General features: G+C 47.0%; 1 long non-coding RNA gene across 1 annotated transcript; it reads right to left on the reverse strand.

Moving 5' to 3' along the window:
• Positions 1-419: 419 nt before the first annotated feature.
• LOC121833426 lies at positions 420-7382 on the reverse strand. The gene is made up of 3 exons (XR_006076703.1): positions 7137-7382; positions 4894-4964; positions 420-534 (listed from the first exon to the last, which is right to left on the reverse strand). It is a non-coding gene; the product is annotated as an uncharacterized LOC121833426 (long non-coding RNA).
• Positions 7383-22692: the final 15310 nt, after the last annotated feature.

The raw sequence follows: 22692 nt of genomic DNA on the forward strand, positions 1-22692 counted from the left end.
TGCAGCGATCTGTTTGAGGTATCGATGTACGAGTAATGTTTTGGAGTTCGTAGAGTCCTGTTCAACGCTTCTAGAGCCTTATTTCGCGAAATTCAAATTTCGGTTCAGTATCCCTTTAACAAGCCACACGCCAGATAAGGTGCTCCATCTGTGTTGAATGGTTCCAGAAATCTATCGATGCCCTTGCACCAGCGGAGTTGAATCGTTCATTATGAAAAGCAAACCAACAAAACTGCAAGATGTTTGGCAAAAATAGGTTACAGCCTGTGCTTTTGATTTGGAACTTCAGAAAGATGAGCTCAATTCTCAGGAAATTAGAAACTATGTATATTCTGAAAGAATTACTGTTCTGCATTTCAAGGTTGTCTCGTTAAAATAAAAAAATAAATACCAGAAAAAAGTACTAACCTGATATGCATCTATGAAGTCTTGTTTTGGCTAACAGTGACCGGCCCTGGTTAGCAATGACTCCATGTCCCCAGGATTGAAATGACGGTTAAGTAACGTCCACCCCTTATGCACTTTTTGGTACAACTGGAAGAGACAAAACATCTTGTTAAAAATTACCAATCCTTTTCACGTGCGAATTTTGCAGTTCATGCTTCCTGAAAGTCATTTCCCACAATAGTGTTAAATTAGAACAATGAGAGCAAAGTTGTTTCAGTAAAGGGCCCCTGAAAAGAAAAACAAATGTTTTTTTTTCAAACAGACTTGTTGGGACACACGTGTCAAATATTTAATTTTACGTGAAAAAAAAAATTGGTCAGAGCAATATTGACGGCGCGAGACGCAATTTAGTCGGTAGTCACCTCCTTTCCACCTGTTTCCTCTGGGCACTTCGAGCGAGTAGAGGAGAGGGAGATCAGCTTCGCCTTCATGTTGAGGTGGCGAGAGCGAATGACCATTCCGGGACGTCATGGACTTTGCGCGCAGAATTTAAAATAAATCTCTTGCCGTCAATATTGCTCTAAAAAATTAATTATTTTCGCATAAAATTTATTTTTTGGCACGAGTGTCCTTATCAGACTGTTCAAAAAACTTTTTTTTTTCCAGGGGCCCTTTAAGAGGTGTTTGCCTGATATGCATCAGTGGAATCAGGTATTGACTAGCAATGACTTATTGCCCCCAGGACTGAAGTGCTGTTTCAGTAAAGTGCCGTTCACACTCTTGTGACCGAGTAAGACCGAGAGAGACCAGACCGGTTTTTAAGCCTTTTGCGAGTGCTTAGGACGGGATGCGCCAGAACGCAGCTGGTCCTAAGAGATTGCAAGTGGCTTGAAAACCGGTCTCGTCTCTCACGGTCGTACTCGGTTGCAAGAATGTGAACGGGCCTTAATGCTTCCTGCACAAAAAATTCAAATGTAAGAACACAAGCCCCAAAATGTTTGTGCCATTCTCCTCCCCCTACTTTTCTGTGCATTTTTTTTATCCCTTGGCAAATCCTAAAGAATTCAAAATGCTTATCCTACATCCTTCCGTTAGACTGAGTGGGTAACCCGGAGAATTCATTGTTTGTGAGAACACTTTTCCATTCACCCCATGCTGTTCTTGAAAGCAGAAACTCCTCTCTCTTAACCACAGTCATTAAGCACTTTTCATAGACCATGCACACAAGGTTGGCAATGCCAGCACAAGCTCATGTCTTCACTTTGAGCATGGATTAAGCATATATAACTAAATATGAGACACCGGAAGAAGGAAAAAGGAGGACACAAAAAGGAGGACGACACACATAATGTCTCGAACACAGCTGCAGGTTCATACTAAAACCACACCATTTTACAGGGGTGCACCGCAGTCAATGCCAAGAACCCTCACACTAAGTCACACCTCCAGATTGTCAGCGAAGGGGAAAAAAGAACTGCCCTCAACGCTCCCACACTTGCCAAAGTCAACCCACCGACTAAGAAGTAAAAAAAAAAATGCAGCTGTGGTTGAGACGTGTTGCGTTTGATGTTCTCTTTTTCGCGTCCTTCTTCCGGCGTCTCAGGTTTAGTTATGTATGCAATTCACCACCATTGCCTGTACTTTTACTCTTCTCTCAATTAAGCATACGCCTGCAATTCGTAATATCTGATCTATGGAAAGTCTCTGATCCACCAAGCCTTTTCCATTATGAGCAGGCATTATTTATAAAAACCTCCTTTTATTACATTGTTTCAGAGAACAATTGTTCTTTCTTAATTAGGATCAACTGATCATATTAGGATAATTGCTAAATAATGGCAAATTCACATGATACATCGAATTGCAATTTTCATCCGTGCACCATTTGTCAAGTTACCATCATGTAGGCTATTCCTGAGATTTGTCCCTCGTCCGCGGACACCCATACTGAAAGGGCAGAGTGCCTTCTTAATCGCAGATTTTTGGCAAGTGAGTAACTCGAAAAGCGTTTTTATGATAGAGTAGCAACAGCTCACGAATATTTTTGTTTTCAAATCAGTCAAACAAAGAGAGTGGATCATTGCTTTGTCGCGCCACTCTTAAATCTCCACGCGTGAAAGAAGCTGCAAGAACTTTGCCCGGCTGACACGCCACAGGTCCTGGTACTCCTCCAGGTTGGTGTCAAGAAGCTTGTCAAAACTCGCCTAGCATGCTGCAATCTGTCCTGCAGATCCACCCAGTTTTCCATCCAGCAAGACCTTTCTTATGGCTTGTGCTGAAGAGTGGTGCACAAGCGAGCAGTGTGTAAAGGTATTTCCGAATGCCTCTCCGCGACCCCAGGACTTCATCGCTATGATGCTGAAGCCTCCTGAAGCAGGATCATTCTTGTGTCATGTCGTTAGTAAAGTAAGTGACACTTCGCTCTAAGCCTGCCACTATGTTTTAGCCCACTTGGTATGTAACAGCGGCACACAACGATTCCTTTTCATGATAGCACCGTGATCCTAGTCGCAAACATCACTTCTGCTCTTGGAAAACAGTACCACACTGCGATGTAGGCGTTTTGCAAAATTGCAAGGCTGCGAATAGGTATTATATGTCCTCGCTGTCGCCTGCTCGTCTCCTTAGTGTGGATGCGCTTGGGGGACTAACGTTGCATGGACGTCTTGTCACGTGATAAACCCATCCGCGGATTAGCACGTCGTGTAAATCAGCCACAGATGGACTGCGGAGTCTGCAATCACTTAACATTTTTGTTGACGTTGCCTGCACGTCATGAAAATGTGTTTCGTATCCAATTAGATATTCTCGAAGAAACAAGGAAACTGCATAATGATGTCGCACAATATTCACCTTAACCACTTAACCGGTTTTTGTTTTACAATTTTTCATCCTAACTTCTTTTTTTTTTTTTTTTTCCTTTTTTAAAGTTTGTGCGGCTTGGGCCGCACGTGCCTCCACAATCGGTCGCCATCCTTAAAAACGTGTACAATAAAAATATGCGTGCCGCCATCTCTCAGCTGCACCGCAAAATAAGCTCGGAGCGGGCCTGGGACATCCAAAACAGCCAAAGGGCAAGGTAGGATGCGTGGACGTGCTACATTCCTCCTAAACGCCTAGGGAACGGCTCTAGGTGGAAGAGCTAGGCTTGCTTAAAACAGTTAAAGGACACATGCAAAGAAAGCAAACTTTTTTTTTTTAAACAGCCGGATTAGGAAAAGGAAGTCATAAAACAAATTTACAACGAAAAAGAAAAATTTTTAGAGCTATATTTACGGCGCTAAACAAATTTGTAGTTGGCGCCCGCGGGCACCGCGGAGAAGTGGCCCTTATTTATCATGTGATTGGCCGCTATTTGTCACATGGTACCGTAAAATACCGAGCAAGCGCCCACTCAAACTTTAGAGATAATCGTGAAAAAATCGGGGATGGGCCCTTCTTCGCTCATCAATCTTACATATAAATGTACTTTGTGTATTTTCTAAGATCCTACAAATTTGGGAATGGGCGCTTAGTGTGGTGTGGGCGGATGCACAGTATTCTACGGTACTTGCACTCTTTCGGATGCTTCGTATGGTCTCGAAAAGTTACTTATTCATCTTCGTTTGAAGTGCAACAAAAAACGAAGATTAATAAGTTACTTTTAGAGCCCAAAGGAAGCTCCTGAAAAAGCGCAAGCAGACGTGATAAACCTGTGCACCGGTAAGATGACGGCGGTGGCACCCCAGAGCACACAAACTTGCACGACGACGGCGGCGCCGCCGTGGAGAAATGCATTGGAGCGGCAGCGCACAGTGCTTAGCATGCGGCGGCAGCGGGTCTCCGCGGCTTCGGCGACACAGCGCGGCGGTGCACAGGTCTAACACGTGACCAGCGACGGCTCTCACGGGCGCCAACTACAAATTCGTTTTGCGCCATAAATATAGCTCTAAAAATTGTATTTTTTCGTTGTAAATTTGTTCTAAAGCAATCTTTTTCCATCAAGGCTGTTTAAAAAAAAAATGTTTTTTTTCCTTTGCATGTGTTTTTTAAGGGTTTAAGGAGCTGCAGTACCTTCCATGTCATTGAATCTTATGTAGTAGTATATGATTCTAAGTCACAAGACTAGGTTACAGAAAGTAACAAGAAAGAGGAAGACAGGACGTCATATTGTTTCATATTCTAATTTTTTCATCAGTCCCGTATTAAAAGGTTTTCATAATAAAACTTGCACTTGTATTTTATCTACACTTCTCTTTCTCACAATGTCCTGTCTACCAAATGGACCAGCGAAGTAAACTCCCCCCCCCCAAACATACACACAATGCACAATTGAAATTTCTAGACACAATATTCCATGAATGTATTGGGCATCTGAACCAAGCTGAAGAAAAATTTTTGGTCTAGGAAATAAAGGGTTACAAAACTGAAAAACATAGCAGTAGCATACTCCTCACTTTAGCACGTGTAGAAGAACCATTCATTTCTATTAGAAAGGTAGAAAAGACAAAGGCTCAGGTTACTCACCGACAGCAACTACCAGGAAAGCCGGGGGGGCATGATTGTGGAGGCAGCTGGTCTCCAATGCTTGTGCCTTTCTGAAAATTGGAAGTAAGACTTTTAAAGCGAAATGACCCCAACTATTGCCACAAAACATTCTTTCATTCCATTTCTCATATCAAAAAAGATGGTATGAGGAACTTTGCCGGGCTGACACGGTGCAGATTCTGGTATTCATCTGCGTCAAAAAGCTTCTGTCAAATCGTGTCTAGAACGACGGAAGCGCTTTGCATCTCCAATGAACCGTTCAGCCAGCAAGACCTTTCTTGTAGGGGTGTCACAAACCAGCCGACGTTCGAGTTTGACCAGGTTCGACTTTTTCCAACTTCTTGCGAAAAGTTAGAAAAATGTTCGACTGCTGTTCGCACGCGCGACATGCTGGCCAGTTGGCTTCGGATTGGATGGTGATGGCTAAGGGATGAATTAAGGGCAGCACCTATTGGTTATTCCAGTTAATACAGTACAAAAAAGTAAGTTATTAACTTGTTCAGTAGTTAGAGTTAGTTTCTTTTATTTGCAACTGTTTATAAAATTAAAATAACCTTTTGAGTGAAACACAATTTTTGTAGACCTAGACATGCTTGTATCATGGCCTTGCCACGCTGTCCACAAAGTCGAACAAGTCAAATCTGGTTAAAAGTTTCGAAGGTTTGTCGAACCGGTTTGACACAGTCGAACCCCAAATGCTCGACCTAAAAATCCGGTTTGCCAAAAGTTTGCGGCACCCCTACTTTCTTGTGACTGTTTTGTAGGATGGCTAACCCGCCTAAAACCCCCTGATGTGTTTGTATTAGCTTTGGAACTGGCGTGTAAGTGCCAGTGCACGAGGCCCATGCAGCACTTGTAAGCAAATGGCAATATAGCCCTGAAAGGAGAGGTACTTAGAAGTGAATTCTTTGCAGCTCGGCATCAAGCTATCTCGCCTCTGCCTCCTTCATAAAGTCGACTATCATTGCCCCGACCTCAAGAACTCTTTGTTATCACCTCCGGAATGAACATCATCTTGTATTTCCAGTTCCACAAACGCATTCAATCAGTCTTTCCTTTCTCAAGCCATCTGCGACTGGAACAGCCTACCATCCACCATCGTAATCCCAGAAGTATTTCTAGCAAGATTACGGATTCATTTTTCTTGTTAAAAGTATTTTATTGCCACTGTGTATGATTAATAAGCTTCCTTTTCTTGTTTGTCTTTATTTGTATAACAATGGCACGTAAGTGCCAGTGCACGAGTTGCACACTGCAGGAATCCTGACCATGCCCTTAAGGTGAAAATAAATTAAATGAAATGATTGGCAACACAGCACTCACTCGTGGCACGTCTCTCTCGCATTCGCACAATAAAGGCTGAAACGCAAGTAAGCGGTTTAGCAAGCAACGAGAAGAGCAACTGAGACTTGTCACTGTAGCTCGGTTTCTGGATTTCTAGAAAAAGTCGCTCAATTACTTGACTGCTTGCTCCCGTCGCTTTCAAGCGATTACCTTGTCGCGAGATTGACTGAGTGATAGCAAAATGGTTGCCATTGCTTGTCTCTTCGCTCGCTCAATCGCTTACACGTAATTTATACTTTTTGGCTGTTGGTGCTTGCAAAAATGTAAAGCGTGAATTTTATCAAAGGCTTTGTTCTCGCTGACTCTCAGACTGCTGCGAAAACTTTGGGTTCCAGTGAAACAAGACCACGTGATTTCTTACTTTGCTTATGAACTGAGGAGGAAAGCTGAGGAGGCAGTAGCTTGAAAATCAGCTCATGGTCTCCTCAAGTTGTTTGGAACACCTTTTTTTCTGTTTTCTTTGGCACTACTCAATGCGCGTTTTTTTTCTCCCGACCTTCACAATAAGGTATTGCCAGAGGGTTAGTAAATGAGCGCTACATATACAGCACTTTGTATAAAAAGTCAGTGTCACAGTCGAAAAATAACTCCTTATACTCTTCGCAAGCAACGTCACCAATACAGACGGTACTTCCAAAGACGGAGGTCACGCAATATTTCGAGTAGTTTCCCAGGACGAAAATCGAACTTGGATCCGACCTCCCACAGTGGAAACAAACGGGGTGCAAATACGAGCGCTAGGACGCAAACTGGTACCTTCAGCAGTCATGGGTTCCGCAAAACACACCGCCTAGCTAGGTGGTACCAAGCCGCCACCCGATTTGCAGGACTCAAGCCTTGAACACCGATCTAAGAGATAAAGCTCCCCGATCACTCACCAAGCGCCTCGCTCGGCGCCCCACGCCCCCGTGGGACCTTGCCTCTGGGTCCGTTCCCGCCATTTGACTGCTCGCTCAGTGACAGGTCGGTTCCGGTACTTCCTTGGAAAAAGCTTGAGGGTCATTCAATGCGCAAAGAATCTGTGCGACAAGGAACCGCACACGTCCGCTTTCACGCTGCCTGCACACACAAGAACACGCCATACACGCTCCGAAAAGAAAGGGCTGGAAAAGTACTCACCAAGCAGACTGAAACCCACAGCTGGCTCTATGGGCACGCCGGCACCTAGGACACTTTGTTCCTTCAAGAACGTTCTTCGATGTTTTTCCGTTAGCCTAAAGGCCTGAAACCGCCCGAAATACGGTGGCCCGAGAGTTTGCAGCTGGGTTTGTTTTTGATTTTGGTGACGATGGCGATGGCGATGCGGCGACGTTCGCTGGTTTGACGACAGGTGTTACGACGAAACTTATTTGACGCAACGTAAATGTTCCTGTTTTAATCTACTTACATTACAAATTTTAAACATAAATAAAAACTGTTTCAACATTTATATATTTATTTGTAATAAAGTATGCGTGTACTAAACTAAAGCTTGGCCTGGCTCAGCCTCGTTTTATTTTAACATGGCGGCGACAATCGTCTCTGTTCGTGCTCTGTGCCGTGCTGGACCTATTGGCTGTTCACTGATCGTCCTGTTATCCACCTCTTGCGATCCGCATCAGCCGCAGGCGTGCTGTCTAAGTATTGTGTGCCCGCCGGAAAGAATATCCAGTCTTCTCGGAGGCAAGGCTGCAACTAGGGCTTCTCGGATCGTTGCTCGGACTCCGCGAGCCTCACGTCGTCTGCTTGGTTCCTGCACGGTTCCGGCTTCGGATCCCCCAGCCTTGGCCTCAGCCCTACATGACCTAGCTGGTGAAAGACAATCTACGACAACCCGGCGTCTTTGGAATGCGATTACTACGATTAGTGGCTCTTAAAAACTCGGTAGCCCCCCTTCAGTGGTGAGCTCTTCGATGTGAATGATGTTACCTTCACAGTGTCCCGACGCTCCGAACGGTCATTCTACAGGTGACGCTGCGAGACGCGAGCCTTCTGTGTTGCTTCAACTCTCAGTGTAATTCTCAAAATGGGCACTTAATTTGGTCCCGAATAAGCTGATGCACCTTTACTCACTCTCGAGACTCATCCCACGACGGTTCTAGCGGTACGTAAAACGTGGATGCACGATTCGGTTTATGGCGGTCACCTTGTCGATTGATACAGTGGAGAACACTGCTTCCAGAAAGGATCGTTCTAAGAAGTGCAGAGCTGTGCTGGTCCTGGTACCTTTCCGATTACCCTTTTGGCGACGCCGTGACCTGGAGTATGAACCTCCCACAAGCATGGCAAGGTGCTGTTATGCTGCGAGTTCTGCCCCGCCTATCGTGAAAGCTGAGTCCTACGGCTTGCCCAGCGAGCCACTGGTGCTCATTAACGCGAATAAAATGTGTGCATACTAGAAGTCTTGCAGTTGAGTCGCTCAGAGTGCAGTACATACCATGGAACCATGTCAGTGGCCCAAGTGCTGGACAGTTCCGTGAGACAGTGTGCCCAGTCCAATTGTTCTCAACATATATATTAATCATAATAATGCCTCTCTGCAATCGACTCCACTGCTGTTACGGACAACCGGATGTTGGTGCTGCTTATCAGGTGACCCCAGAAACCACGAGGGTTTGCAGAACAACATTGAGAAGGTCTGCAATAAACATTCAGCTACATTTCTTCTCGCAGCATGTCAACAATTTTGTCCAAAACGTGTGGAACGCTGAATTTTGTAATTCGCATGCCTAGTAGAACAGGCCATAACACACTTAGGTGCCTTTCACAGCCTTGGTCCTGCAACACCTAGAGTATTGCAGCTTCATGCAAAACTCCAATGAGGTTTATCTTGTAAGATCAGTTGAAAGTGTTCACCAAAGGGCAACTACGTATGTTAAAATTTCTTTACCTTGTATATTGTATATTGTGCTTGTGTCCTGTGTCGTATCTATATGTGGTATACACTGGATGCCATATTTGAGGTGACTGCTCGTAATGCATGCACGGCAAGGGAGGTAGAAATTATCTTCTCAGCAGGGCTCTCCTTTGTGTGTTCCAGACTCCCCAGACGGTCGTTTTCTCTTTTTGAAGACTAACCTGTCACTCAAAATTCGTACAAGAGCAGCTTTCCGCTCTCAGTCTTCCGTGGTGGTGCGAAATGGATGATGCGACGTCAGTGCAAGGCCTGTAGGCATGTTGGAAGCTTGCCAATAGTGCATGCTCAGCATTAGCGAGCTCAGCTATGACCGCTAGTGAATAACACTTATTGCATATTATCAGCATCCCTTCTGTCATTCTTATTAGCCTCCTGCCGTCCGTGAACATGCCGAAGTTCCTATGCACATTGATTTATGCATTGTGAGTTTTCTGGCTTCCAGTAATTGTGTAATATAATAATTAGCTAAATATTGAATTTCAAAATAAAGTGCATATTTTCATCCACCTTAGACTACTACTTTTTTTACTAACTCAATTTTGTATATAGGCGCTGATTTAGGATTTCTGATTAAGCTTATTTCTCATTTATATTTACATATATATTTTCCGGCCCTCCAGACAGCAACAGATTCCCAATCCTTAGCCAAAACGTTTGGTTGTAGGCCGATGAAAATATCGATGGGTCGTAGCTTGGGTGGGTGACCTTGTTCTGCTTCTCCTTCCTGGTGAAGTGTTTGCTGCATATTTTGGTTTGCTGTAGGTGTCCTTGTTCCATTGTCGCTAGAAAAATTTTATTGTATTATTCGTCAGCAGCTTATAGCAAGACGTGAACTGCAAGGTGAGAAACGCTTCTTAGAATAGAATAGAATAGTTTATTATAGGTTTCTTTCAAAATACATTTTCGAGAATCGTTGCATTTATGCTCAAGTCGCACCCAGCCCCAGGTCGCGCGGCGCTCTGCCGCGTACAGCTTCGAAGAGAAGCTGGGAAAGCCATAAAACTTTGTGCCGCGCTAATTTTTGTATCTAGTGTTTCATCTAACCACGCAGCAACTGTTCTGGCTTTTTTAGTGCGGAATAGCCATCTCAGAAACTACACCGCTAATCCACTACTACAGCTGCCGCTGCAATGTACAACCAACACAGCGACTGCAGAAGCTTCTCGATTAAACCAACCTGTTTGCCGCTAGGGGTTCCCTCCGTGGTGGGGGCTTGTACATATTATGTCTGCTCGGTTCCTTATGTATCCTCCATCCCTAATGTGACAATATTCAAAAATATTTTTAAACCTAAAAGTACAGGGAGATTCGCCGGTAAAAGTGATTTAAGTGGCGACATTGCTGCAATTTCTCTCATTCGTAACTGACTGCTTTTGTCAAAAATGCTCTGCTGGTTCCCCAGTCTAAACCTTGCCCACGACATGGCATATTGGTGTGATATTGATGTTTTAGATGAATGAAAAACGTGCCCCCAGTAAACTACCAAGATGCTGCTACTGTAGCCAATGTACTATATGGGTCTTATGGTTCTCTATGGTTTTAATATATAGAGTCCTATGAGTAGATAGAGTTCATACCGGTTATAATGCCACGAGTGTCACCGACCAAACGCGCTCATGGCCGAATGGTTATCGTCTTTGGCTCCTATGCAAAGGGCTCAAGGTTCAATGCCTGGGAGTGGACGCGCCTTTTCGTTACATCTGTAAATGTTGAGTTCTGGTAAATTCGAGAACCCTGTTGCATATTCGAGGTTAGAATGTTCTACGCACCGAACCTTCTATGCCAATTTTCCCAGACCGCAAGACATTCTTCTTCAATTGAGTAATTTCTCTCCGCCTTGGACAGTGTCCGACTTGCATAGGCGATGACTCGCTCAGTGCCTCCTTGCACTTAACCCAGTACCGCCCCGAGTCCTGCACTACTAGCTTCTGTGTGAATCTTGGTTTCTGCGTCCTATTCAAAGGGTCCAAGAACAGGAGAAGTCTAGAGTATTCGCTTCAGCCTGCGAATGCCTGCTGTTGCTCCTCGGCCCATTCAAACATCTCGGCATCTTTCGTAAGATTTGTGAGCGGTGCAGAAATCCTTGCGAAATCCCAAACAAACGTCGAAAGTAGGCACAAAGTCCAAAGAATCTTTGCATGGCCTTTTTGTCTGTCTGCGCTGGAAATCCCGCGGCTGCACGAGTTTTCTTGGGGCCTGGGCAGACGCCAATGTTACTAACCATGTGGCCTAGGAACATCAACTCGTCAGAGGCGAAAGAACAGTCTGACGGCTCGAGTGCGAGTCCGGCGGACTGCATGGCTTGGAGAACAGCTCGGAGTCGTCGCAAGTGCACGTCGAAGTAGCTTGAAAACGCTATGACGTTGTCGAGGTCGACAAGACAGGTCTGCCACTTCAGTCTCGCCAGTACGGTGTCCATGACACGCTGGAAAGTTGCTGGCGCCGTGCATAGTCCGAAGGGCATTACCTTGAACTCCTACAGTTCATCCAGCGTGACCAAGGCTATCTTCTCTCGGTCCTGTTTGTCAACTTCGATCTGCTAGTAGCTGCTCTTCAAGTCCATCGATGAAAAATACCGAGAGTGACACAGCCGGTCTAACATTTGGTCGATGCAAGGAAGTAGATAGATATCTCTTCGTCACTGTGCTCAGCTGCCGATAGTCCCCGCAAAACCAAAGCGTTCCGTCTTAACCAGTACTACTGATGAGGCCCACGGATTGCTTGAAGGCTGGATTATATCGTTGTTCCGCATTTTCATGTACTTGCTCCTGAATGACCCCCTTTTCTTTTATGGAGACTTGGTATTGTGACCGATGCACAGGGAGCACGTCATCCTCGGTAATGATGCAGTGCTTTTCAACGGTGGTGGCTTTGCTCACCTTCGATGACGTCGCAAAGCAATCCCGGTATTCGGCGAGGAGGTTAATCAAGCGCCGTCGTTTCGGGTCTGGAAGCTCGGGTCAATGTCGAGCTGTGCGGGAGACATACTGTCTTGCTGAGGTGACGAGGACTCTTCAGTTCTTGCGGTGATTTCGGCTTAGTTCCGGAGTTCCTCGACATGGCCCACAGTGATATCTTTCAAGGGGTGTTGCGTTTCTTGTCGGAAGTTCGTCATGAGGACCGCAGTGCGCCCATCCTGAAGTTCAGTTATTTCTCCTGTGATGCCTATTCGTTTTCCCAGGAGCAATTGAATGTTGCCTTCCAGAACAACTTCTCCGCAGGTAGCTGAATCTGCTACGACGGGTACAACAACATGATTGTGGCGGCAGGTTCACGTGGTCGGCAGATACTCGGACGGTGGCTGACGCTGTTTGGGGTTTTTCTGAAGGCGGAAAAGGTGTCCGCAACGTCAATCTGTTCTCTCCAACGTCGATGACGGCGCCGTATTCACACAAAGTCCATGCCGAGAATGACGTCTCTGGCACAGTCTTGTAGAACGACGAATTTTACAAGACACGTCTCGCCGTGAATTTTGACGCAAGCAGTGCATCTTTTGACAGGCGTGATGTGTCCTCGAGCGGTTCGTATCTGTGACCCATCCCACAGCATCGTCACTTTTTGAAGGCGGTGAGAGAGTCTCCCACTCAAAACTGTGTAGTCTGCTCCGGTGTCCACAAGTGCTGATGCGTCGTGGCCCTCAGTAACGTTTAGGTTGTTGCGCACTGTTGCAGGAGCGTCATTGCGATACGTGGCTTCGGAAGAGTGGATGTGCTCCTCCGTTCTTGGAGGCTCTTGAGTTCAATCGTCTTCGGCAACACCACCTCCAGGCGTTGCCGCAGCTAGTTTTCCTGGCTCCGGAAGTAGATTTTGAGTGGGGGGGCTGAAGTCAAGCATTTTGTTTTTGCATATTTTATTATAGGATGACAAGGGCTGCAGCCGAATTTCTGTAATTTTATTTTTACTTACTGTTTATTAAAATATCAAATATTATTTGCATGAAGTTCCTTACTTAGCATGTGCAATCACTTTTCCTTCCTGCTTTATAAGAACAGTAGGGAGTTTTAATGGCTCGTACGCAACACAGTTGTGGGTCAGAAATGCACACGCGTAGAATGCAATACAGTTGAACCTCGATTTAGCGAAGTCGCCGGGACCCCCTAATTATTTCTTTAAATCGGGGACTTCGTAAAGTCGAGAAAGACATTCTTCGGGATAGGCTGCGCGGGGAATCCGAATTTGCTCGTTACATCGGGTTTCGTTAAATTGAGGTTCAACTGTACTGCTTTTTTGCGCATGCACATTCTGACCCTCAAAGCTTTTACGTACGATCCACCAAAACTCACTAATATGGCAAAAACACTTACGCACAGTGCTTCAGACAATTTTAAAATTCCTACGGGGATACACAGCATTGCAAAACTGAGTTTGCAGAGAATCACGTTTATTATTCTTGAAATGCTCATTCAAAAAGACATCCACACTATAAAATGAACAAGTAAACCAAGATAATTACATATATACAATGACATCTTAATGCATATTTTGAAAATGTGCACAAAAGCGTGCTGAAGGAAACAGATCCACATGTAGGCCCCAAAGCCACGTGCGTTGATCGTCTCGAAGAAGACTAAAGGTCGCCAATTGCTCGGCGGTCCTGGAGACAAATTTTTTGATGATGTCGTCCAGGTTGAGCTCGACACTCTTCCTTTTTGAATGCGCAAAATGAGGAGGCATGTTAGCCTCCCCTGAATCATGCGGCTGCATAGATGCATTTTAATGCGGCATAAGGCACTAAACGAGCGCTCCCCCGAAGCGACAGATGCAGGCTCAGAATGAAGAAGTTTCATATATTTTACGACTTGGTCCAGGAGGTCACGAATTTCGTCGGATTTTGCCTGTAGTGTCCTCAATATGAAGTCAATTGTGAGGGAATCAAGGTTGCTTAAAAGAGTCGGCAAAAGTAAAAACTGCGCAGAGTCGGGCCAGGTCAAAATCACATGCATGCAGCTCCTAGGGCCTTTTTCAGGTCATCTGTAGTGAACTGTCTTCCCCCAGCAGCGTTAAAATGCTCTCTAGTTTTACTAGCCTGCTTCATACCAGGCTATTCAAACCGCCGTTGAGTTTCACTCGGAATGCAGTCTATAGCCTCCAAGTACTCCTTCCGTAACGCTGCCTTGCAATCGAGTACAACTGGTAAAGAAGGTTTGTTGCTCATTTTGAGCCTTTTTGGCGGTTTTGTTGGCTTTGCGCTGCGCAGGTCCTTCAAACTAGCCGCATTGCAGTTGAGCTCGCGCAGTCCCACAACTCTTCAAACGCGACATCAGACCGCAGATGGGACATTGCCTCTGATACCTGCGGCGCAAAGCGTTGAACGTTGCAGTACCCTCGCAGGCTCTTCGCATAGACCGAACATAGCTATAGAAATGTTTATTCCTAGCAGTGTTTCAAACATTTTCAGAAGCCCCCCATAACCGTTCAAAATGGCCCTGCTGTTGTCTGCAATCGAATATTCTGTTTGTAGCAGCTCGTTCAGTGTCTCCTGAACTAGGTTTTCAGCGAACCTTTTCATTGACTTCATTCTGACAGTCCACCTTGTTGGGCAAAGCGGAAGAAGGTTATTTGGCGTTCATCCGGCCTCTTCTGCCGCCTCGCTGACTGGAGTAATTACAATAGATGAATAAACAGCTTTGCGTTTCTTTTAAGTCGGAGGCGGGGCCTCAGCCCCGTCCTGAAAAATCTTGGGGAGAATCTGGACCCCCCCTGCCCCCCCCCCCCCCCCTTGGTTCTGGAGTCCCTGGGATACAGGCTCTGTCGTCGGGGTCGTGGCACTGGACACGCTGAACGTCTTGGTGATGGTGAGCGGGATTCACAACAGAGAGGCGGTGGATTCACAACAGAGAGAGGTGAGGATGGCTAACATCGGAGGTACTCTTCGATGTTGTGAGGGTGTTCGCCGTACCTCGGGCGTGGTCGTCCAGGTCGAACCCACGCAGCCCAAGTCGGCAGTAGGAGCATCCACGATAGATGTGGTTGGCTTCCTTGCAGATGTAGCAGAGCGGGCGTCGGTCGGCTGTTCGCCACAGGTCAGTCTTTCTTGACAAAGCTTGTTCTCGGCGGACGTGCGCCCAATCTTCCTGGTGTCGGGGATACTGCGTGGCGAGGGAGCTTCATGTCGGGGGGCTGCCTTGTACGGACGCGGAGGTGGTGATGTTCGGCGGACCACTGCGGCGTAACTAATTGATCAGTGATCTCCTCTGGTGCTGATACGGTGACAGGAGCCTAAGGCTGGAAGGCTTGGTGAACCTCCTTTCGCACCACTTCGGTGAGTGAGAGAGAGGACGGGCGATCAGCAGCGGTCTTCCCGGACGATGTCGCAGACAATTTCCCGAAGTCTGTCGGCACCGGCACTGGTTAGGTCCAGTCGGAAAGATGTTACAATTGGAGAAGCAGTCACGCCAGCAAGTCGATGGTAATGGCTTGCACAAGACGACAGCGCGCGCTCGATGTTGCTGGCTGCAGTCACAAGACCGTCGACGGCTGTCGGGATTGCGAACGAGGACTGAAAATTTCACCCTTCACGCCATCCTTAAGGACGCAAAGTTTCTTTCCCTCAGCTGCCTCTGGATCGGCTCGGGTACTGAGGCCCATGACATCTTCAAGAAAGCTGGTCATGGTATCGTTGAGGCCCTGCACCCTTCTATTTGGAGAAAGTCCTCCGTTCACTGTCGATGGTGGTGGTTGATGAACGTTTGCTTCAATTCGGTGGGCAGGACTTCCATGTAGTGAAAGAGGCTTCGTGGTTATCAGACCAGTGCCTCGCAGTGCCTTCAAGCGAGAGGTAGAGGTTGTGGAGGCACTGCTCAGTCGTCCATTCGTTGTGGCGGGCTACGCTTTCATAGTGTTGCAGCCAATCCTTGATGCCTTCTTGGACCTCACCGAAGAAAGGCGTTGGAGTCTGGGGTGCGATAGGCACGTATACGACGGCGGGGCAACCGGGGTCTGCAACAACTGGTTGTCCATCGTCGGCCTCGTTGGTTGCGTGTTCTTGAGTGGCAAAAGTCAGAATTCCGGGGTTAGGCCTTGGGTGCAGTGGCTTCCTTGGGTCTTGGTAGTTTGTGCGGATGGTACTCTTGAGTGGGGGACTGGGCTTTGACTGTGAAGCCTCGGAGAGGTACGCTTCATGGGCTGCGTTAGCCCGCACCTCCACCAGAATTTCACGGATGACGATTGATGAGGCAATGAAAATTGAAGCAAACTAAACGATTAATGGGGCAAACTTGTGCCCAAAACAAAATAGAAAAAGACTAGCGTCGCAGGCGGCGATGACGGAAGAACCGCAGGATCAAACGCGGGTGGGGCTATTTTGCGGCAGCTGGCACAACAGCCCGGGGAAAACATGCCAGCAATTTCGGACGGCGCGTGTATCACTGGAGATCGTGTTAACCCCCCGCCTGCGTTCGCGCCGCTTCGCAGCGACAGTCTGCGGCTGCTCATTAGTGGGCGTTCGCTAAAACGTCATTCGATCAAGTGAGTGCCTCCCGTCCTCCACTTACCCCACTGTCCTCCACTTACCGTTTAGTTCAGCAAAGTTTCGTAGACAATATTCGTTTTTTTCATTGTTAATTGTAGAAAACAAATGCTGTAAATATCGCCAAATGCCTCAGCAAAAAAAAAGAAAGAAAATTAAGCGTTGCAGGGGACTCCAAACCCTGGCCCGCTGGCCAAATCCGGCCCGCGGAGGCTTTCTGACCGGCCCGCGGCTGGTCATGGTGCTTAAATTGAGCTCCGGCCCACGGCCCGCTACCAGTATAGGCCCGCTGCTACCAGTGCGGGCAGAAGTGCGCGTCAAGACGCGACGGCGCGACGAGCACCGAACATACCGGAAAGAGAGAACACCTCATCGTATTTCTCGCTCGACGCCGAAGCGAAAAAGGCATTTTGAACGCTCGGTTCACACGAAAACTGGCAGTGCGGTGGAACCTGCGTGTTCGCCGGACCAATCAACTGCATGTCTCTTATCGCCAGATCTCGCTCTCCACTCGTGAATAATGTGCAGAAAGGGTGTGATCACGTGGCAAAAGACCGGGAGTTGACTGGTTTAGCGGGTATGCAGCTTTCAGTGCACTGTCAGCTTAGGGGAGGACGGAGGATAGAAGAATCTCGAACGCGGCTCCAGCCGCGCAAGCGGTGCGTTGGGGGGGGGGGGGGGGGGGGTAGGGGGGCTGTACGATTCTTTAGCAGGCACTCTGTGGGAGATATGTGGACATGTCGTGTGTTTTAAAAGCTGTGGTTTCAGTCGTGAATCACATAAGGTAGCATGGGCTTAATCATAGCCTGTTTCGTGAATTCCTAAAAGATGCTGAATCGGAGTTTGTAGACGTTTGGCGTGCGATGGCTGAGTTGCGGTAAACTGCTTTCGCGTTTTTTCAACCTTAGAGAAGAAATAAGGAAATTTCTCGCAGACAAGAAGCGGCCCGAACCGCTGCTTTCGAACAGTAAGTGGCTTTGGAAATTGTCGTTCTGTGTAGACCTGACGGAGCACGTGAATAAGCTGAATGTGAGATTGCAAGGCGAGACACGTCTTATTCATGACGTATCCATGGATATTAAAGGATTCAGGGTAAATTACAGCTCTTCGAAAGACAAGTGTGAAACCAGACCTGGGATCACTACTTCCCCTATTGTGCAAAGCTCCGTACAGAGACTGATGTGGAATTCCGCTCATTCTTCGCAATGGAAATCCTCAGATACCTTCAGAGGCAATTTTTCGAACGGTTTTCTGACTTCGATAGGAGAGTTAGTTTGTAGTTTGATTTACAGTTTGTAGTTTATTCAGAATGGTAGTTTGACTTACAGTCAAACTACATTCTGAAGGAAAACTACAAGGTAGGAAATTTTATACAGTTTTACAAATCCTTGGGCTCTGAGCAATTTCCAAACTTGAAATAAACTGCTTTTTTGCACTACATACCTTTGTGAGCAGATATTTTCAAGGATGAAGTACGTAAAATTCAAATACAGAGCTAACGTGTCTGTTGAACACTTGAAGTCCCTCCTAATTATTGGCTCATCAAGCTTGAAGCCGCAGTTCAGCGAAATAATAAAGCCGAAGGATCAGCTACACCGCCCACATCAGTCCTGCACTTCATGTCCGAGTAAATGTGTCGAAATTCTGATGCATTCCGGCTCAAATACTGCTTAGTGTTTTGTGGCATATAGTCGTATGTTGTCATCATCAGGTTCACCGTGCTTAGTCTCCTGCTTCATATCTGTAACTACGTTAAAATTCCTTTGCGTTCTCGTGTATATTGTGATATGAGTCATGTGTGATAACTATTGCATATTGTCATCACAGTTTTACCGTTCTCGTTAGTTTTTTTATCTGTGCGAATATTCCAGAGTTCATATGCGCTTTGATTCGTGCCTGGTGGGTTATCTGGGTCACACTTATCGTATGTCACAATTACCTATATGCTGAATTTCGAAATAAAGTATATGTATTAATCCACCCTTGATTGCTTCTCGTTTTTACTCTAACTTGAGTTCCTCTATTTAAATGCTCATCAGGGCTTATTAATATTGTTTTTAATGATTTATAACATGTATTTGTTTTCCGGCCCTCGAGACTGCGAGAGGTCCCCAATCCGGCCCCTTGGCCAAAAAGTTTGGAGACCCCTGCGTTATAGGGATTTGTCACAGAATTCGACTATTATTATTATTATTATTATTGTTATTATTATTATTTATTTATTTTTTGGAGTTCTCGCGAGGAAGCGCATCCGATCGCCGGACGCTCCTTTGCCCCGCGCGTTGAGCGGCAGGGTGGTTCGGGCCTCGTTCGCCTCGCCCGCTTTCTGTTTTATGGCCCCCTGGCCCCTCCCTCGTCCCGAAGACATTTCTCGCGAGGTTGCTCCGTTTCACCTTCCGCCCGAGCACAGGGAACGCTAGGAGCCATCCCAGCCAATGTGGCGTTGAGGGAGTGTCATGCGACCTTGAGCTCCCTGTGTCGCCCCGCCCCACCGGCAGGTCACGCGACTTTCTCCCGGCGCTGGATCGGCTGGGATGGCTCGTGGCGTCCACTGCGCTCGGTCTGAAGGTGAAGCGGAGAGTTGGTAGCGATGGGCGAGTCGCTTCCCGGAATGTTGGAAATAGCTTCCAGATGTCGGAGTGGGGGTGCTCTTTATGGTTAGCTGGGGTAGGCTCACTGCGGGGCTTGCCAGAGTGACGTGTTTTTTTGTTTTTTTTTATATATGAATTTTGTTGTTACAACTGCAGAAAAACATTTTTTTTTTTGGGGGGGGGGCGAGGGAAAGTGGGGTTTGTGGCTAGAATTTGGGAAAGTGAGGACCTCGGCTTGATTCCGAGCCGAGTCAAGGGAGTGTGCGCGAAGACTTGGCCGGGGGGTGAACGCAACGCGAAGTTTGGGCGGGACTGCGGTAGCGACGGAAGGCTGAGCGCGGGAGGTGTTTGGGCTCCCTGGTCGAAGCGCTGCTTTGGGCGCCCAAGTGTGTGTGCGTTCGTGGGTGAGTGCCTGCGCCGAGGAGCCACGCCGACAGCACCCAAGCGCACATCGACCTCCCGAGTTCGGTCGACATCGCAAGAGGCCGCGTCACCCCCATATCACTCACCCACCGGACTCAGGTTCGCGCCACTCACCCCCATATTACTTTGTATAGTTTATCCCCCTTTTAATTTTTTTTTTCTTCCTTTGAGTTTGCAGAAAATGTTCTTTGAACGAGCGCCGTGTTTCCATGATAAGTCGCGCCTGAGCGCTTTCTCTGTGGGGCGGTCCGTTGTGCCTCGCTGTCGGGAGTTTTGTTTGTTTTGTTTTACGTCTATCGGATTTTCAGTAAACCATCCTGCGGTTGGAAAAAAAGGAGTCTGTGTGTGTTGTTCCTTCTTCCCTCACTGTGAGTCCATCACCAGGGCGTAGACCTATCGTCCGGTTAGCGGTTCTATCAAAATAATAAATTTGTTTGCATAGGATATCTTTTTTTTTTTTTTCACCGAACCTGTAAGAGGATTGAACCAGTGTCGCCAGTGTTCTACTGATTATGAAACAGACACCTTACCACTGCGCCACTTTACAACTTCGAATTGCTGTTTTCACAATTTGTTTTATACGAGACCGATATGGGACAACGGCCGGCATTTCTTTTCTCTGGTGTGCCAGCTACCAGCAGAATATCCACTTCCAATCAAATGCTGGGGCGAGACTGACCCCGGCTCGCAACACGGAGCTCCTTATGTACACAAGTGGGCTCCTGAAAAAATCAGCGTAGGAGGTTCGGCCCATAGAACATTCAAACAACAAATAAGCAACAGGGTTCTCGAATTTACCAGAACTCAAAATTTACAGAAATAACAAGAAGGCGCGCCCGCTCCCAGGCATCAAACCTCGAGCCCCTTGCGTAGGATTTAAAGATGATAAACATTCGGCCACGAGCGCTTGGTCGGCGACGCGCGTGACAATAAGGTGGAATTGTTTGCAGTCATATGAACGTAAACGGTTGAGTATATGGTATTGGTGCGACCATATGAATGTAGTTTTGTATGGGCTAGACTATACAACCATACGGAACCACATGTGTATGGTATGGCTCGGCATGGTTCAGTCATATCCAACTATACGGAACCATATGTGTATGGTATGGCTCCGTATGGTTCAGCCATATCCAACTATAAAGAACCATATGTGTATGGTATGGCTTCGTATGGTTCAGCCATATCCAACTATACGGAACCATATGTGTATGGTATGGCTCGGTATGGTTCAGCCATATGGAACCGTATGAATCCATACCATGCCATACGGTTGGCCATATGGAACCATATAGATCCATACTATTCCATATGGTTTGCCGTATGGGTTCATATAGTTTTTTTCAGTAGGGTAGGTACGACAGTGGCACCTTCGGTCCATGGACTTCGTTGCTGTGTAAGTTGGAGGTGCTGAACTCAGTACTTGACGGGACACCCGCGACAACGCTTCGACGCGATATCGTTGTAAGTTGCTTTTTCTATATTTCGATATGAAGGCGTAGAGTAAAGTGACTTCGTGTGACAAGCTTCTCTGTTTACTTCTTGCTGCTGGAGGAGGAGCTTCTCAGAACGACTACTTCCACGGCGTTCCTGTTCAAAGTTTTGCTTCGGTGCAGGGTTGACGCTGCGGAGGAAGCCAGGCTGGCGCAGCTTAATCGCTGGCTGGCGAGAGCAGTGTGCCGGATGAGTGCTGTCGTCCTCCTTAACCCCTACATAAGATCAGAGTGTGTAGCTCACGCCGCTCGTAATTTTTACCCTTTATCTCAGTATTTTTGTCTTATTTTTGACCCCCTGCTGTTTCTTTAAGCCGTGACACACTACCAAATCAAGAAATATGTAAAAATATAATTTTCCTTTTCACGTTGTTTATATGAATGACTTTTGCCTTTACTGGCTCCTGCAGGCCTTCTTCCTGGACAAGAAGCAGCCGGTAAGAGACCTTTTCGTGGGAGATGGCCACCACATCTCCAATCTCGTGGATGTCCCGGCCCTCACAAGGCTGATCAAGGTCGAGGTCGTCGGTAGAATGGGTGCGGAGTAAGGGGGAGACGGGGGCGCTGCTGTGCAGGACATGCGGTGGCGAAGGCCACCAGAGACACAGGTGCTCCTTGCCAGGCGCTAGAACTAGCCATGGTAGGAAAGCTTTGCTCATGCTTTTCAGTGCACGTCCCAAAACAATGCACCCGTTTTGTTGTTTTTTTTCCGAGGAAAGAAAAATGTATGGTCTGCTCGATTCGCAGTATTCGTGGAATTCAAGGGCAGCCACATTGCAAACCACATTTTGTTTGCCTTGTGCATGCGGTCGATTTTTTTAAAACCACACATTTTGTGTTAACTTTTGGTCTTGGCAGTAATATTTCACCGCTCGCCTCTCTTTTCAGCCCAGGCGCTAACCAGCACAACCTCCTATCCTGTGGTGCAATAATCACAACGAGGGTGGTGCCAAGTGGCATAGGTAGACGGGGGCACAGGACGTAGTGACTGGATGGATGATATACTGCGATGGAAACATTTCAGTATATCGGACATCGAGTTGCCGCGCCCATTGCCTCTTCTAGCCCCACTACTTGACACTATCCTCGCGGGAGGTTTGGGAGAACACTCTCCAAACGGCCTTTCTCAAGGCCGCAGAAATTTGCAATCAGTTGTCGTCAAAAAAGTTGCCCATATATCATATGTGTCTCAATCACTGGAAATCAACCTATCACGAGCAGACGTTACCCCTTTGCCGTTTGCAAATGCTCGAGGCAAGGTTTTTGCGGTTACGTAGGTCGGTCAGTACGCCCGAAGCGCGACTTATGTTTTTGGTACAAAAGGCAGCCTGGCAATTGGACGCACAGCGGCTCATCTCATATAGGGCCGAGCGCGATGCATCTAAGACCTAAATGCATTCTGCATTTTCTCTACTCCGCAGGAAAACCTGCCCTGCAACGTGCTTGATGTGGTCCCTTTTATGAATTAGGACCCTGTCTGAATTAAGGTGAGAGAAAGAGCGGGCGGGTACATCAGTGCGAATCTATTCACTTGAGTAATCGTGTGGAAATGAAGACTTCTGA

Source organism: Ixodes scapularis, unplaced genomic scaffold, assembly GCF_016920785.2.
Source record: "Ixodes scapularis isolate PalLabHiFi unplaced genomic scaffold, ASM1692078v2 PGA_scaffold0__279_contigs__length_252992795, whole genome shotgun sequence".
NCBI classification, from domain to species: domain Eukaryota; kingdom Metazoa; phylum Arthropoda; class Arachnida; order Ixodida; family Ixodidae; genus Ixodes; species Ixodes scapularis.